At 40.0% G+C, this 19,529-nt stretch overlaps 1 pseudogene; it reads left to right on the top strand.

Moving 5' to 3' along the window:
* The first annotated feature begins 2,335 nt into the window (after positions 1-2,335).
* On the top strand, positions 2,336-2,483 carry LOC148358414 (U2 spliceosomal RNA; annotated as a pseudogene).
* The last annotated feature ends 17,046 nt before the right edge of the window (positions 2,484-19,529 follow it).

The following is a 19,529-nucleotide window of genomic DNA, read 5'->3' as shown; positions in this document are numbered from 1 at the left end:
AAAGAGCTGTCCAAAGACACCAGAGACAAAATTGTACACCTCCACAAGGCTGGAAAGGGCTACGGAGCAATTGCCAAGAAGACTGGTGAAAAAACGTTCTTCTGCTGGAGCAATCATGAGAAAACAGAAGAAGCTAGACATGACTGTCAATCTCAATCGGGGTGGCTTTTGTTCTGAAAGAGTTGTAGCAGACATATTTATCTTCCTTTTTATACCGTTAAATGTTTGCAATGTAGTTATTTAAACAGATAAAGTGCCTAAATTTGTTGCGTTGTAATTACCAAAATTATGAACTAACTTTAGGGAGGAACATGACATTTCCAAGCAAAATAGATTTGATCAGTATTGATTAATACCACTGCGTATTTATTTGCAGCCACCCTGAGTTTACAGTAAGCTCCAAATAGGGTGTAATTAAACATCATAAGGGTGTAATAGGGGCAGCAGAGTCACATTAATCTGCTACAGAAACGCTATAATCAGCGATAGTTCTTCTTCATGTCTGCTTTCCTTTTTTTCAGAAAGACATGCCACATGGCTTTGCCTTTGATGAGTTTTTCATGTTGTTATGATAAAGCAAATGTCTCTTTTAAATCAACCCACAGTTCCCCATTACCCATGCAGCAGCATCCTTCATTTCCGCCCCCTTCCATACATCAGGCTTACATTTTCAGTGCTATGACAACATTGAAGCGTTTTCATTTTCAGTGCTTATTTATTTTTTGAAAAATAAGCACGTGTCCAAATCATTACAGTAACAAGGTTTATGAAGAAGTGTTTTTTTTTCATTAACGAGTGATAACTCACATATTTACAAATTAGAAATTCTTATTAAACACTGTACTCTGCATACAAGTTACTCGAGATACTAAAATTTTTAAATAGGAAATGTCTTTTGACAGTGTCTGAAACTCTTAACATAAAGTCACCGAACACCAGGGCAGACAACTCTGAAAAGTTGCCTGCCCAGCTATAAAGTTGCCTGCCCCATTTTTCACAACTTGAAACACAATAAGACGACTAATCGCAAAAAAAAAAAACCTTGTTGCAAAGTATTAAGTAATGGTGGCTTAGGACTCAGATAATACAGTCATATATTTAGCTTGATATTTTAGATGCAATTTGCGATTTTACTACATCTCTTTTACCTGTTGTTTCTAAGAAAAATGCTTAAACTGGGCAAAATGTATCTGCCAGTGGAACCATAAAATGCTTTTAGTACACTGTAACTGTATTTTGCAGCAGATCTTAACCAGCTTCATCAAACAAAATGAGTTTATATTTTCAGTACCACCTCATGAGCAGATAGCTTTTATATAAAAGAAAAATAATATGTAGTCTGCTGCCACATACTTATATGGAATTCTCCAGTTACTGAGCACTGGAAGAAAGCAACAATATTGAAATAGCATGTTTTTTGTGTTTGCAAAGTTAAAATTGGGCATTTAACTGTGGCACACTGGACCAGGCCTCACGGCAGACTGGTGTGCCCCCGCACACTGGTTGAAAGTCACTGCCTGTATGTTGGTTAAAGATCAGGCGATGGTGTAATTGCAATCCTGTGCAGTCCTTTTGAGACATTATTGTGATTAGGGCTTTACAAATAAATGTGACTTGACTTGTACTTGAATATATAACAGAACAACACTTGAAAATTCAGTTTATTGTAAATCTACTTATAACATTCATTGCAAGTATATGACATCGCTGTTTTCCATCTGCCATCAGTATGTACCTGTATTTACTCATCTTTATTCATGCAATGTTTGCATTGCATCATCTGCTACAAGCCACATGAACTCCTCTTCCCACGATGCTTTTTGTAGTGTCATAAATTTTGTTAACTTATTTTGAATATTTCTTCTGCAGCTGAGATTTTGGCTTGATCACCACTAATCCATTTTTCTTGTGTTCTCTGTGCATCTACTTTGGAAAATGATATGCAAATGCACGATCGTATAACGCTCGGGAAAGTCCGGAAGCATCTGACGTAAAAGATGCAAGCTTTCATCAGCAATCCTTGAGGTCAGAGGTCCCTGTGATGATTAAAACATAATAGTCACCAATATAGCATTTTCCCACAAGTTGTAGTTCTAGGTCATCCATTTCACAGGTTATGTATCTGGTGTTGGTGAGATACAGGCTCGGGAGGGGTGACTGTGAATCAGAGGCTTGCAATTGCGCCACACCCCAATGCACTGTTTATAAGATGGAAATTGCAGCTGTTTAGTGAGTCTAGTACCACTACTGATTATCAGCATCACTGCTTGCCAGTTTACGTTTACATGTCATGTCAAGTCAAGTCATGTACTTACCTGGCAGGGGAGATACCATGATCATGAAGGTGGTCTCTTGATTCTCTTCATTTCGAATAAATCTACTGATCATTGATTTTTGCAATTGGGAGATGGAATAAGAGCTTGCTCTGTCCACTCCACGCATCGGCCCGGTATTGCAGTACCTCCGGGAACGGTGCATTCGCAATGATCGCATCAAGGCTTTAAGGCTAGGACCTTAGCTTGGCCTTTTGGCTGAGAGTAAGTGTCCCGGCTCCCAGGCTTTGTAGCGTATTATGAACTGACCGACAACGGATAATGGATAATGAATAACGAAGATAGAACAATAACCCTTAAAAATCCCCCCCTCCCCCCTTAATCTCAAAGAGACTCAAAGGGCTGCAAAGACCACGGATTATTGCAAACCACAGACTATGATTACACCATCCCCTGATCTAAAACCTACATGAGGGCAAGAAAAACTCAAAAACTTCAGCATGAAGAAAAAGAAGGAACATTGAGAAGGGATCGCATAGGAGGTAATCCCCCTTCCAGGATGGTCAGGCTGCAATGGATGTTGCAATAACAAATAATATACAGCTATTGTCAACATAAAATATAGGTTATTCATATACTATAGAATAGAAGTGTGTTTTAAGATCAGATTCAAACGTTTCCATTGAGGTTGCAGACCAAATCTCAGCAGATCATGCCACAGCACACTATAGTCTGCCCACCCACTGCAGTTTAATGTTGTGTTATTTCTTGTGTGTTTTAAATTACTTTTCTTAAATAATTTTTTTTACTATACTTAATATTTTCTCAAGAGTGAAATTGAATTTGCTCTCCCCAGAATAGTTTCCGCCAAAGACCATACAGAAAAGCAGATCACACAGTTATGTGCAGGGAAGCGAACATGTATGTCACTGTGGGGACTTTAACTATAGTCAAGAAGCACAGAACAGTTCCAAGACTTCAATCTCGAGAGAGATCGTGAAATAAATGCATGGTGAGGGAAATAATTATTATTACCCTTCAGACAGTACTTGCTTTTTTTTCCCTCCATATTTTTATCTTCCTATAGTCTGAAGCCGATTTTGGCATTGGTGAACTAGACAATTCCCTCGACCTGTTGTTCTCAAATGTGGGGTACTTCAAGGGGAATGAGCGATTTTATTGTACTTTTTTTTTAAATTTAATACAATAGTCATTTAGAAGTACGCACTGCACAGAAAATCAATATTATAGAACTATAGAATACAATACTGAAATCAGAGGGTCATCCTATATTCGGATAAAACAAAATGAACACAAATGGGCATAAGACAGGCAGTCACCCGTGTCAGCCTCCATATCAAAGGTGGGCAAAATCCGGTGCGTGGGCCACATGCACATTTTTAATCGGACCCGCCAAATGTAATTGGTAAATATATAACGATAATATATTTAATTGTAACATAAAGTACTTCTGGGCCGCACGGCGGAGCAGTGGTTAGCGCATGTGCAGCACAGTTCTGGGGTCATGAGATCGAACCTTCCTGTGTGGAGTTTACATGTTCTCCCCGTGCGTGCGTGGGCTTACTCCGGGCACTCCAGTTTCCTCTCACATTCAAAAACATGCATGTCAGGTTAATTGGCCGGTCCAAATTGTCCCTCGCTGTGAATGAGCGAGTGAGTTGTCTGTCTCCGTGTGCTCTGTGACTGGCTGGCAACCAGTTCAGGGTGTCCCCTGCCCACTGTCCGAAGATAGCTGCGATGGGCTCCAGCACCCCTGCGACCCTACTGAGGATAAGTGGTCCAGATAGCTGGCAAAAAAAATTGTACTGCTTTTTTTTAAATCATGCTTTAATTGTATTTATCAAGATAATTAGCTAAATTCATGCAAAAAAAAAAAAAAAACATCTGAGCCGGCCCGAGTGCATTTTCTGTCTTTTCAATGCATTTAGTACAATGTTTCAAAAAGGGGACTTAAGCAATTACTTCAATTTAATTTTGTTTTGGTTCATTAATTGACAAATAACAATTGAAATATAACAGTACATTTATAAATCTGCTTGTATATTAATCCATATATGCACATATGAATAAATGAATAAGTCTACATTATGGGGTCTCAATGTAGTGCCCGCGGGCACCAGGGTGTCCCCTGGGGACAGGTGCGGATTCCCGCGGATCTCTCCTTAGAATAGCTCACCAGTGCTGGGTCATTGTTACTTGTAGAACACATTTTTGGAGGTTGACTTAGTCTTTTTTACCAGACTTCAAATAATTAACTTGGTATTAATATAGTTAAAACAAGATAAGTTACCTTAGGAATGACATTTAAACTAGGTGTCCACTGCGCTAATAAGTGACAAAAAGTAGCTCTCAGCTTGAAAATAGTTGGAGACGCCTGGACTGGAGGATCCCCACACCTGCCTTTAATCTCCCACACCTGACCCTCATTAAGCACCCTGCATATAATGACTGTGCCAATAGCAGAAGCGTTAGGATCATAGCCTGCACTTGGTTCCCGATCACTTGATGACCGTCCTTAACTGACTCAGGACTATTAGTTCCATGACAGCCGTGATTTTTGTCCAGACTGAGGTTTTTGTTAATGATTTTCTTCCATTCTAAAAAAACACTACTTTGCTCTTTATCTCAAGGTTCTTGTCGCAACTTAACAAAAACATAACCGCCGAATTGTTGCTGGGGTCAAAAGCTTTAAACACGCCATAGAAAATCTCCGCTCATTTTTTTCATCAGCTATTTTTACTTTCCTCAATACATATTCGACATTTCGTTCTGTGTACATTGTTACACAGAATGACAATACAAGGAAATTATTATTATTATTATTATTATTCACAACTTTTTCAAACACTCCAGAAAATCTATCTCATTCCAATTTCCATGTTTTTTTATTAATTCTAGTTTTGAACAAATTTAGCTGAGTGTTTATCAAACAATGTTTGTCAAGTTCATCGTCAAATTAATGAACTGCAGGATTAGTAATACTTTGAATTAGCAATCGTCACTCAGAAACTCTAAAAGTATTTGCTTTTAAACACCAGTGACGGGCTGTGCATATCACATCTAGGCCTTCAGTAATGCCCTACTTAGTTGGTCTGGAACAAATATCCATCCAGATACTATCATTTATGACATCAAGGTTCGAGAAATGTTACACGTGCGCACGACTGGGGGTCACATTGCGTTAATTTTGTGCAACAAAGCATTTAGATATCAATTAATCTGAGTAAGCAATTACAATGTATAACCATCCATAAAAGTGCAAACATTTAAAAATAAGAGAATTAAAAACTAATTGTCCTTAAAGTTTTACCTCCTCACGAGATATTGCTTCCCTTTCATGGTCTGACTCCGATTGGCTCCCGGTCACTTTTTAACCCTCGTCTATCTTTCACCTGTTGTCAGTCCGTCTGCGAACCTCAGTTTACTCTAGGCAATCTTTTCGACCCTGACTCACTCCTGTTTTTGCTTCCGTCTGCTTCCCGGCTTCGACCTGTTTTTGATCTTGACCACGTCTACTCTCCTCTCCTGGCTTTCGACCACATTTTTTGCTCTCCTGTCCCAGCTACTGACCTGTTTTTTTCCCCGCTGTTAGGAATTTAATATTAAAATAAACCGTTTACCAAATTGTTCGAATTAGTTATCTGCCTCTATTAACCAAACACAACCAACATTTACCTAACAATGCGCGCTCGTTTCTTGATGGAAAAATGAACAAGAGACGGGCATTTCCACACGGGGGCAGATTTAATTTCTTAAACAATTTAACTAAGTCAACTCAATCGAAATATGGCCGAATTAGCTGAATTAGTGTTGCTCGAGTCTCTGTCAAGCCTCCTCTCTCAATCTCCTGCTTCTCTTCTCTCGGCCCACGTTTTTTCCGCAAGCTGGTGTGCCGGCTCTTCCCATTGGCGTGCCAGGAAAGCCCCTACGTGGGCCCCACCATCTCGGAGAAGAGCGTCCCGCTGTCTGGACCAAACAAGACAACTTCTCCAAACAATGCCTGCCGTCCTGTGTTAGAGACAAAACATTCCGCATTCGGATCAGCGTGACCTGTCATTGAACTTCAGACTACTCGGTGACAATCTTGATTGCACTCAATAAATGTAACTTGTATTCAATCGTATAAAATCTTTTATAGTCAAATGTATAAAATCCATCACCGCCAACGCTCGCCACGGAAGTGCCACTTCCGCGTTCAGAGCAACATGCTCCCCGCGACCAGCGATCACCAGATCATGTTTGCAATCCTCTCCTTTCTTACCAATAAAACTGAGAGAAACGTACGCAAGTGGGTCCTGTCTCCGTTCTTGTCTTGTCAACAATTATGATACTGATGTCTGGTTAATGTTAGGCCAGGAGAAAAAGGCCTTGCAGGCCCTGACAGCCCACCACTGCTAAACACAAGATTAAAACACAATACTATCATAATAGAAACGTTAGTACTTTAATGCCTGTATATAATATTTTAGGTTTTCACTCAATGATTCCACCAGTGAGAAAGTCAAATGCCTTGGTGGGGGTCCTAAGGTTCTCTTATTACAGCTTCAAAGTTGAGTTGCCTCACTTCAGCTCTTATTGTCAAGCAGCTCACGTTTCTGGCAAGCAGTGATGCTGATAATAGACATCGCGGCAACGCTCACAAGGAATTCAAAGTCGTCGTGAAACTCGGTTGATAGCGTTTAGTTTTTCACATTAACAATGGGTTTGAGTCACCAGGGCAACTCACAACAAACAAATTAACAATGTGGCAGACGGAGCTGCAGATATTGACTCATTCTTCACTAATTCATCTTTTCCTCTCTATCTTCTCTCTGCCTCTCCCGCGTGATTTTTTCTTTATTGTTCCATTTGTTCTCTTTCCCGAACCGTGCAGCCGGCACATCCCTCCATCTCGCCGGGGCTTCTCAGCGGCTCTCGGACGTCTGCCAGGATCAGGATCCAAACCAATATGCTCGGTCAGGGCGAACGGCGTCCGACAGTATGTAGTGCGATTCGGTAGGAGAGCCAAGCAGCTAATTGATTCACCCTTGAGCTCTTCGAGATCGGCTCTATTACTGCAATCATGGCGAGCGCGAGGTCATGCTCTGTACGGTCGAAAAAGAGATTTGGTCTCCATTAGATCAACGTTTTCTACAACAGAACATTACTTGGAGGAATGAGTCCAGTAACACGTGTAAAGGCGATACAATGTCTATGTGTCCGTAGTGTACTTTAATCCGTGTATTTTTTTGTTCTCTATAAGGAACATCTAAAAGCCCAAGATTGGCCAGACATTTGAAAGTACGTCTTATAAACAGGTGCCCTCTTGTGTGTAATGTACAACACAACATTAGTTGGCGGGGCTCTCAACACTGTGACCCGGGTTTAATTCCCGTTGCACTGGTTTTGCCATTTTAGTCAGCGACTCTTATCATCTGATCAATCATTGCACTAATACCGGACACTGAAGCATATATATATATATATATATATATATATATATATATATATATATATATATAAAAACAGGGGGTGGGGGACTATGCGCTACAACAACAGCCGAATCATTGACACACACTGCTCACTCGATATAGAGTTTCTAGCAGTATCGTGTAGACCTTTCTATCTACAGAGAGAGCTAACTGTGGTCATTGTGGTTGCTGTTTACGTTACACCAGCCGCTAACGTTCCAACGGATGCTAACGTTAGCATAGCGCTACATCTCCTGCCCGCTACATCTTCTTTGTACCTTTATCTCTTCGTTTTCTTTGTCCTAACTTTAAAATGTGGCACCAGAGTGCCACGTCCAATTTCGTTGTCACAAATATTTAACCCATGTTGTAACAATGACAATAAAGGTATATTCTATTATATTACATATATATATATATATATATATATATATATATATAAATACTGTTAGTGTATAAAAAAACCTAAAGATTGTACACAAATGAACACAGTAGCTTTTAAAGTACAGACGCTCCTCTACTTACGACCATTCGACATATGTGTGATAAACGGTAGATATGAACATTTTTTTCGGGATTTAGGAAAATAACCGGATATTGCTGTAAGTTAGATTTTGTATTATGTGCACCTTACTGTAGTGCTTCTTTCCGTCGCTACCGCTTCCGCTTCGTAGTTGGTGTGTAAACAATCTATACTGTCTATACTATATCTATACCAGGGGTGGCGAACAAGTTTGACACAAAGAGCCAAAATTCTTAACCGTGAGAGTCAAAGAGCCACACCACGCACCAACCTGCATTAGACGTAACCTATGCAGATGATTAGCGGTCAGTTATGTCCGGAGCAGCATAAAAACAACAAATCTGCAAAATTACTTTACAAATGTTATTTATTTTTTGTTGTTAACTCTGGTGGATTCAAGTGTGTTTTAAGAGGGGGGGAAAATAAACATGAAACGAGGCAAAGAGCCACAGTATATAGAAAATATGATGAGGCAAAGAGCCGCATTCTTATTGGCCAAGAGCCGCATGCGGCTCTAGAGCCACGTATTCGCTACCCCTGGTCTATACTATCCCCAGCGCAAGAATTTTGACATTTTTGTTGTTTAATGTCTCGTGCATCCATTCTACATGGTTGGTGTGAAGTGTAAAAAAGAGGCGAGACGTTTCTTTATAAACAAAAGTGGAATAAAAAATCTTGCGGTTGAGAAAATGGTTGGATATCTTTTTTTCCGTGACTCTCTAACACAGAGGAGGACATCTTGAAGCTCATCTTCCAAAAGGAAATTAAACCTCACTTCATTTATCTTTATAGAGCATATTATTTTATGAGTTGTTTATTTTTTAGTACAAAACAATACAGGTTACTTATACAATCCATAAACATACTTATACAAACCTTAATCATACAAAATAAAGCACTGAGGCAACCTACGAACAAATTCAACTTAAAAACGATGGTCCGGAACCTGTCTCGTTCGTAAGTAGGGCACTGTCTGTAGTTCTTATAGTACGGTGTGCCTTATGGATGAAAAAGACAAAATACTTTTTTTTAGGGTGCGCCTTCTAATCTGGTGCGCTTTAAAGTGCGGAAAAGATGGTGTATGACTTGGCTATCTTACAGCCAATCATTTTGCATTATGCGATGAATGGCTCATTCATTTAAATATGTACTGTAAATTCTGGACTAAAGAGCGCACCTAATTATAAGCCGCACCCACCACATTTTATGTGGAAAACCGATTTTTCTTACACAAGCCGCACCTGTATATAAGCCGCATGCGCCCACATTAAAAAAAATGTAACACAAACACAAAATTAACTCAAACCCGACTTTAAGTCCCGCGATTGAAACTGACTGTCCTTCATAAAAGTACACAGTCCAAAAATCACAGCCGGCAAAATGAACGGAAAATGATAACGGTACTTAAGGTTTGATGCAGACCTGCACAGTCCAGGTCCCGTTAAAAGTAACCCAAGGAAAAAAGTGTATGTTTCCAAAGGTAAGGGTGGGAAGAATATATATCCACTATTGTCCGCCGCGTCAACAAACACTCACCTTTACCGGTCAGAATAAGTGTCTGAAATAAATACAGTTGCAAATGCATATTCTACATGGTTACACATATTTACAAAGAAAGACGGTACACCGAGAGCGTCTTCAAAGCTTTAATAATAATAATATAACGTGGTTTGTTTTGCTTTCGCTTTTAATATACGTGTACGAAGTGTTTTAGCCCTTTTTTTTAGTTTTTACACGTTCATGTTAGCGTAATCGTTCGTACAGATTAGCCTGGGTTAGCTTTATGTTTACGTTAAACATTCAAGGTAAACATTCAGGGTGTTGGAACGGAGCCCAACATTCAGGGTGTTGGAACGGAGCCCCCTTTCCAATGAACCGCTCACCACTGGTTGTGGAGACCCGGGTGCTAAATGACTTGTAAACGACCGGATTTTTTTATTTTTACACGTTCATGTTAGCGTAATCTTTCGTACAGATGATTACAATAACGCGAACGTAAGATTAGCCTGGGTTAGCTTTATGTTTCTGTTAAACATTCAAGATAAACATTCAGGGTGTTGGAACGGATTAAAACGATTTACATTATTTTTAATGGGAAAAATGATTTTGATGATCGAACAAATCGGTTTTCGAACAGGGTTCTGGAACGGATTATGGTCGAGAACCAAGGTTCCACTGTATGCACAAGCCAAGAAGTTGCAGTCTTCCTCTGCGCATATATTCCACCGGTCTAAATCTTACCTTTTGTACTCGAGCGCCGCTGGCGGCCGTTAGAAAAATTGCATAAATTGGCCGCATCACTGAATAAGCCGCAGGGTTGAACGTTTGGGAAAAAAATAGCAGCTTATAGTCCGGAATTTAGGGTATTTAAAAAGCTCATACTGAATAGGACTGGCCAATGACTCGAATCTATTGCATTGATTTCATGATTATTTTAGTATATTTGGATTTTAAACCCTTTCACATTATTTCATAAGCATTATCGACTTATTTTTGACACAACTGTGTTGACTTTTCTTAAAAATATTTGTTTTTTCACTGTCAAATAAAATATTCTTTCAGTTGCGATTTTGAGATCCATTCAAAGACCAGCCTTGTAGTTGGAATTTTCCAATGCTCCAAAAAAAATCTCTTGCTACTAAAATAGTTTTGATTATTCGCTGTCAAAGAGTCTGATAACCTGTGTTGGGAATAACACAGTCATAAGTAACAATGTTACGTAATGTACTTTTTTCAGTAACCGGGTAATTCAACTAATTACTATTTTCCGCCGTTACAACGCTATTACCGTTACAGGCAGTCAAAAGCGGTGCGTTACATTGGCTGCAGAATGCCAAGTGTGTCGTGCTCCCGCGAGCCTTGTGCCGTTTTCAGCGCCGTTTTCCATCTCCTACGAGTTGTTTATGTCACGCCTTTTCAAATCAAAAAAGTGACCACTGTAAAGTTGTATAGCAATTACAGTAAATTCCGGACTATGAGCCGCTACTTTTTCCCCAAACTTTCAACCCGGCGGCTTATTCAGTGATGCAGCCAATTTATGTAATTTTTCTAACGGCCACCAGCGGCGCTCGGGTGCAAAAGGTAAGATTTAGACCGGTGGAATATATGTGCCGAGGAAGACTGCAACTTCTTGGCTTGACTAGCGGCGAGAAATCTTTCACTAAAACTGTCCGCATGCGAAAGGCAACTTTTCTGCCTTTTGCATGCGGACAGTCTGCCAGTGGATTCTGACAGCGTGGGGCCCATCAAAAAATCCACCATCACCAACGGGTTCAGAAAAGCCGGTCTGCTGCGAGTGAGGCTGCGGAAGCGTGGGACGACGTCTATATGATACTGTTTCTTTCCGACACTGAGGAAGACGACTTTGATGGCTTCAGTTCTAAGGAGGAAGATGAGGACGGTTTACCGTGATTTTTACAAGGACGGTATGTTTTTTTAACAGACCTGTTTACTGTGTTGCGAGCGGGTGTCGCTAGCGTGTTGCTACCACTAACTGCCCGGATGAAAGATATATTATTATTATTAAAGCTTTGAAAACTCTCTCGGTGTACCGTCTTTCTTTGTAAATATGTGTAACCATGTATAATAGGTATTTGCAACTGTATATTTTTGTAATGAATTTATTTGTATTTATTTTGGACACTTATTCTGATATGTTTTGGACGGGCGAATTAAAAAGTAGGGGCGTAACAAATGTGGGCTGACGGGAAGTGGGGACCGGTAAAGGTGAGTGTTTGTGGACACAGCGGACAATAGTGGATATATATTTTTTCCACCCTTACCTTTGGAAATATACACTTTTTTCTTCAGATTGCTTTCAACGGGACCCGGACTCTGCCGGTCTGCATTAAACCTTAAGTACCGGTATAATTTTCCGTTCATTTTGCCGGCTGTGATTTTTGGACTGTGAATTTCAATGAAGGATATTCAGTTACTATCGCGAGACTTAATCGAGTCTGGGTAAATATTGTGTTAGTGTTATGTGGGCGCATGCGGCTTATACTGTATACAGGTGTGGCCTGTGTGAGTACAAAATCGGTTTTCCTCTTAAAATGTGATGGGTGCGGCTTATAATCAGGTGCGCTCTATAGTCCGGAATTTACGGTACAAATATAGTGTTTATCAAATCGCAGAATTAAATGTGAGTCATCAAAAAAGTAAGCCCTATATCTAAGGGCGCCAGTTATTTTATCTGTGAATGCAGCGGCAACCAACTCGTGTCGAAACATCTCTATGAGCCAGCTGGCACCCAACTTTTTTCTCTTGTGATTGGTCAATGTGCATATTTTGGGAATTCTGTCACGGTTGCCCATTGCCCTCACTTGGCCCCGCCTGTTTGGCGCCAGCTGCGGCTCGTTGCCTTATTAGCTTCCCTCCTATTTGAACTCAGTGCTCTCATTCACTTCTTGTCAGTCTGTCAACGAACCTCGGCACTTGCAAGATTTGTGTTTTGTCCGGTGTCCTGCTCATGGAACCAGTGTCCGGTATCAATCCCGCCTGTCCCGTCCTGTCCGGTATCTTGCTTCAGTGTCCGGTATCGACCCCGTCCGTCTCGCCCTGTCCGATATCTTGCTCCCGTCTCCAGTATCCGGTATCGATCCCGTCTGTCTCATCCTGTCCAGTATCTTGCTCCAGCCCTTTGCATGATTACGTTTTTGGGTTTATGTTGCTGCCTAGGAGCATTCTACATTCTTCATATCCAGTCTCCAACAAACTCTAATTGCAGTTGTAGTTTTCCCGAAAAATAGTTTTTAGCCAAATATAGAAAAAAATGTGATTTGATGAAAATATCGCACGGTAAATGGAGTGCACTTAACAACACTTTAGAATTGTTCAATTAGTCAGTAACTTACTTCGCACTACAGCTGTTGGAGAAAAGCGTTAACAAGTGCTGTTAAAAGTGTGAAACAAGCTCATGTTTTCGACATTTGCAACTGCTCTTCTCTGAAGTGAGAATTTTGTTTTCCACTTGATATGTCGGGCATGCGTGCTGAGCATTGCACATTTTCAAAGTGCGTAAAAGTGAACGGTGGGACTTACGTAAGTCAAACTGCTGAAAATTCTAACGAAACTGCGCACTTTGGACTCTCCAAATCCTGCTAAACCTTCACGTTTAAGGGTAGTGATGGGTCGTTCAAGAACTTTGAAGCGAGGGAAGGCGCCCCATCAATAAGGAGGAGGCTCCCTTTAAATTACGGTCATCTCTCTCTCTCTCTCTCTCTCTCTCTCTCTCTCTCTCTCTCTCTCTCTCTCTCTCTCTCTCTCTCTCTCTCTCTCTCTCTCTCTCTCTCTCTCTCTCTCTCTCTCTCTCTCTCAACAAACGTATGTCTATCTTTAGCTATCTTTCTCGCTATCTATCTCTCCCTCTCTCCTTCTTTATATATGCCTGTATAATTCCCTTTTTCTTTCTGTCATTTTTCTCTATCTTTATCTCTGGTTTTCTCTTTTTCTATTTTGCTTTCTATCTCTCGCTCTTTCTATCTCTATCTCTCTCTCGCTCACTCTCTCTCCATATATATTCCTCTCTATATACTTCTCTCTTGATCTATCTTTCTTGCCAGCTTTCTCTCTTTTTCTCTCTCTTTCTCTCTCTCTCTCTCTTTCTCTCTCTCTCTCTGTCTCAACAAATGTATTTCTCTTTTTAGCTATCTTTCTCGCTATCTCTCTCTCCCTCTCTCTTTATTCATCTATTTCTGTATACTTCCCTTTTTCTTTCTGTATTTTTTTCTCTATCCTTATCTCTAATTTTCTCTTTTTCTATTTTACTTTATATCACTCTCTTTATCTGTCTCTCTCTCTCTTTCTTTCGCTATCTTTCTCTTTGTTTCTAAATTTATTTTTCTATATACATTTATATCTCCTTTTTTTGCTTTATCTCACTCTTCTCTCTTTCTCTTTCTCTTTATCTCCATACTTTTTCTCTATCTTTCACCCTATTGTTATTTCTATCTCTCTCTATCGCTTTCTCTCCCTCTCTCTCTCTAATTCTCTCTCTGTCTCTCTCTCTCTCTTTCTATTTCTCTCTCTCTCTCTCTCTGTAATTCTCTCTCTGTCTCTCTCTCTCTCCCTCTCTCTCTCTCTCTCTCTCTTTCTAATTATCTCTCTCTCTATCTTTCTCTCTCTTTCTCTTGTTTTTTTACTGTATATTGAAACATCCATCCATTCATCCATTGTCTTCCGCTTATCCAAGGTCAGGTCGTGGGGCAGCAGCCTTACCAGGGAAGCCCAGACCTTCCGTTCCCCAGCCACTTCTTCCAGCTCATCTGAAGGGATCCATAGGCGTTCCCAGGCCAACTTAGAAACATAGTCACTCCAGCATGTCCTGGGTCGCCCTGGGGCCTCCTGCCGGTGGGACATTCCCGGAACACCTCCCGAGGGAGGCGTTCAGGAGGCATCCTTATCAGATGCCCGAGCCACCAAAACTGACATATTGAAACAATAATGGTAATTTTAATGTAAAAGCAATGTATATTTTTTTTATTAATAATACTTCATTCAGTTCATAATGTTTCATTATGGGCAGAAAGCGGCTGAGTAGTTAGCATGTCTGTGGCTCAGTTCTGAGGTCATGAGATCGAACCTTACTGTGTGGGGTTTGCATGTTCTCCCCCTGCTTGCGTGGGTTTCCCCCGGGCACTCCGGTTTTCTCCCACATTCCGAAAAACATGCATGTCAGGTTAATTGGCTGCTCCAAATTGTGCCTAATGAGCGAATGAAATGTCTGTCTCTGTGTGCCCTGCAATAGGCTGGCAACCAGTTCTGGGTGTCCCCTGCCTGCCCACTGCCCAAAAATAGCTGGAAGGGGCTCCAGCACCCCCATGACCCTACTGAGGATAAGCAGTGCAGAAAATGGAGGGATGCATGTTTCATTTTTCTTGGTAATATATCATTAACAACAAAAACATTCAGAAAAAGTGTTTGCATGCCGAAAGACCTGGCTTTTCCCGGTCAGCCAAGCTGAAAGAGCCGGTTCTCTAATAAGAGCTGGAATTTCCATTCCCAGTTCGTGTTTTTAAAATGATTATTTCATGATGCTTTTATTGCAAAAGGAACCTTATGCTGCCGGTCCAAATGCAACTTTGTGCTCATGTCTCCAAGGTTTCGACCTTTCCTCAATAAATAATGTGCCCACACGAAGTAAATAGCCGTCAACAAGTAAACGTGCTTAAGAACCTAAATAGGAGAACTTGTGCACAGTAGTTATGTGCCATTCAAAAACAAAGGGCTCTATGAATCGACGGGGGTTGGCTCCCCACCAATCAAAAGCTGGTTCCTTTCAAGACGCTTGTTTTCTCCTGCAATTGGTCAATAGGCATTTATTCCCAAGGAAGTGGTTCACTTTAAAATTGTTGCGTATAAAAAAGGTTAAAATTTATTGTGGATTTTTAGAAGTGTGACTTTAGGTTTCCTTTGTTTTTAAGGGATTATGTGATCCACTATTAGCTCCTAAAAAAATGATTGTATTGTTTTTCATAGTTTGTTTTTTGTTGCCCAAATAAATCTATTTTTTAAATATGCATTTTGTTATTTTTCACAGGTTCTCTGTTCTTTGACTTTAAAGTAGCTTTTTTTTAATGTCGTAAGTTTAAATGTGTTTAAGGTTCACTGTATAGTGGAAAAAAATGCTATTATAAGATTGTAAAATAATGGATTTTTTAAAAGTATAACTGTGCATGAAGTTAGACCATTTTGAAGAAATCTCAGCAACCTTTTTCTTCCTAACTTTTCTCTTTTATCCTTAATTTATTTTATTTTTCTTCTTCTCTTTCCTATTTTTACATATTTTTTCTTGCCTTTTTTCCTTCCCCCTTCTTTTTGTTCCTGCATTTCTCTAACCTTTTAGTTTTTTATTCGTATTTTTCCCCAATTTTTTTTTCTCCTTTTGTTTTTTCCCAGAGGTTTTTACCTAGTTTCTGCTTCTTTTTTCCTTTTATTTTTTTCTCTTTTTTTGTTTTTTATTGTTGTTGTTTTTCCCTTTTTTTCTCCCCCCTTTGTAAGTAATTTATTGCATAATGTTACATTATTTTTGGTAATAGCAACCAAAATAATCTGTTGAGACCGAGTAGAGCAGGGTTCCCCAAATAGAGCTGGAATTCATGTGAGCACCATACTTGGGCTTTTCTGCCATCTAGCGGCTGCAGAGCCAAACGCTATTGCAGAGATTTATATTTAAAATATCTTTTATTATGCACTTGACGAAAATAAATCATGTTTGGATGTGAATTAGATGAAAGCCAAAATGGTTATCTTTTTCGGTTCTATTTGAGCACATCCAAACTATATATTATTTAGCCAACAAGTATCTAACGACACCCGGATGACAAGTCAGCCATAAATAATAAGGAAATATCTGTGTTGAGCTGTTTTCACTTTTATGTCAGAGCCCCGGATAGTTGTCTGGCGTCGGAAGAGCAATGTTGTAGTCAGCAGCATCCGGCTGGGCAGGATAATTTTGAATTTCCTTGCCTCGCAGCTTGACTGACGATTTTGCGCTCTCGGTGGGTCCCATCCGCGTCACGTCTTCAATTCACGGTTTTTCCTCCACAATCTTCAAGTTGAGACCTTCTGCCATGTGTCTTCTGTTCCGTTATCCTTAAGGTGAGCGGATAAACGATCAGTTTCTAATATAATAAAACAGTGGTGGGACGTCGAGGCCTGCAAAGCCTTCTGTGCCGGCCTGATAAATAACTGAATCATGTGATGTTAATTATATTTTTCATTCATACTAATCAGTTTCCTTTCCTTGCTACTACCTGGTTGCCGTGCTTCCAGATGTGTCCTTTTGTATTCAAACATTTAACCACGGAGGCAGGAACCTACGGCTCGCCAGCCATTATGGCTCTTTTCATAAGTACTTATGGCACGGAGGTGAAATAGGGCTTGTGCAGATTTTGGTTTACTGCTTCATGCTCAGCCGGTTGTCAAACATGACAAGTCGAGACCATGAACCAAAGGGTTTCAGTTCAGTTCACATATGGGACACAATTTTAACTACAGATTACAGTCACATTGTCACATCAGCAGACCCCGTTTAGGCTGTTAATCGCTAATTAATCCTTATATGGAAGCTCATTAAACAATCTAACTTCACTGTTGAGACACTGTATGATGAAACTCACAGAAATAACTTTAACCCACAACAAATGTTTTACCCAGATCACTAACAAAGAACTTAGAGCAGTTTGATTGGGTGCGCGGTAGAAATGGGCAGAGCTATACACAGGACAAGATGTATGCACTCTCTCCTTTGCCCAGCGCAGTCTGCACTGAAAGTAAATCCGCTGGTATCCTTGTTTGCAGTATTTTTTGACATTTCTACAAAAGAACTTTGCTTGCACCTTTTTTTGAAATCATTATTTAGGACAAAAATAGAAGACAAAATTAGCCTCAACCGTCCTAACTAACTGCAGGAGGGAGTCAAATTTTAAGTCGTATATTTATAGCGATATGGGACACAGGCTCTGAAAGTATTATTATTTCATAGATTTTATTAAGGCATCAAACGTCACACAGCAAATCAAATGCCCTGAACAATTACCTTTTAAAACATATGGTGTAGCTCTTTCAAAAAATATCAAATTATTTTAAAATGTTTCCGACCCTTGATGGAATTATTCACATTTCAGCCATTAATTGTTGTTAGGCTCAGAAATCTTCACGGAAGCCTTCATGAAAAACACTGAAGGCCCTGCAGGATAACATCAGTCTTCGAGAAAGCTGTTGGTTTAGCCAATCAGATTCTGAGTTGGAATCTGTTCTATCAGTTTCACAAACCATGATTGGCTAGAAGGCATTAATCCATGAAAGCAATTGCGCCAACAGCCATTAAACTAGGAGACCAAGCTTCACAAGGAAATATATTGTTGTATTGATTTCACAGCAAAAGGTCAGTCAATTTTAAAGCGAGCAAGCCTTTCGTTAGCAAAATAAGGTTTTGTCTGCCACTTTAAGCCTAATCCCATCTGAATTCCGGGCTGGGCTTAAAATGTCAATCATTGTGTGCAGGTCGGCCGTGCTTCTGCCTCGCCGACTATTTTTTAAAAATGATTATCCACCCATCATTGTTCTTCTTTGTCTCTGAAATCTAAGTTAAACAAGACTATACAGTAGTCTTGTTTTTTGTTCATTTCAAATGTTGTACGTTGTATCAAAATTTGTGTAGGAATATTTTGTTTGTATTTTGTATTATTTCATCCAATTTTGGCTTTCATCCGGAACGTCTTGGTCACCGGTAGCAGAAGACAACGTCATCTCAGATTGCTATTGAAAATCACCTCTGAGAAATCCTGCACTGCTACTTAAAATAAGCGACTTTTTTTTTTTTACTGCAAGTGGGGAAAGAACTAAGAAAGATGCTGAAATAATTGGGGTGTTAATTTGCTAAATTAAAATAAATTTGGTCACACAAATTATGTTTGTTTTTATCCTACTTAGTCTGTCTCGCTGAGAGTAAACATGCGCTGTATTGTGTTTATAACGTCTATTCACGCTTAATTTGGAGAATTGCAATCATTAATGAGTGGAGCAATTGGCTGAGATGATGTGACTTTAAGGTTCTGTTACATACAAAAGTTTGCATGGACTAAATGTTTGTCTACTTGTTACTCCAAGAGTCAAGAAGAACTCGAGAGCATTTTTGATCTGGGCCCCTGTTCTGTGGGCTGTTCTGCTCCCTGAGATAATCTGCAACCTCGGTGCAAACGTTTAAATATAAATTTAAGACACACTCATATTTTATAGCTTATGATCGATGCCGACCCATACTTTTCTTATCCTGTCCTTTCTGAGTGCCTGGCTGGTTGTACCAGGACGAACCAGGATTAGTCAGGTGACAAGTACCTGGACCTGAAGCATGTCATCATCTGCACTGTCCAGCTGGCTTAGATGGAAAACGGTGTCGTCGTTGTCTTGGACTTTTCTGACAAATTTTACATATTAGATGTTGACTACATTTGTTGACGTTGATGTTGACTACATTTTGTGTTTTGTTACTCAATGCAACATATATTGCAGCCCAGCCATTCTGGAGGGGGGGTAACGTGTGTGGCCCCTTCTCAAGTTTTCTTATTTTCCTAATGCTGAGGTATTTTGGGGTTTTTCCTTGCTTGCATGTAGGTTTCAAATGAGGGAATGTTGTAATTGTGGCCTCTGCACTCCTTTAACATATTTTGTGATTACCCTTTATTGACCAAATATCATACAGATCGCCTGGATTACGCTGGTCCTTAATTCAATGCTCAGTCCTCCTCCTCTATAAGCCTT

The sequence above is a fragment of the Urocampus carinirostris genome, chromosome 10 (genome assembly GCF_059441175.1).
Source record: "Urocampus carinirostris isolate Australia breed hairy pipefish chromosome 10, RoL_Ucar_1.0, whole genome shotgun sequence".
NCBI lineage: Eukaryota > Metazoa > Chordata > Actinopteri > Syngnathiformes > Syngnathidae > Urocampus > Urocampus carinirostris.
Note: the sequence above shows the minus strand (reverse complement) of the source record. Positions and strands in the feature narration are given on the sequence as shown.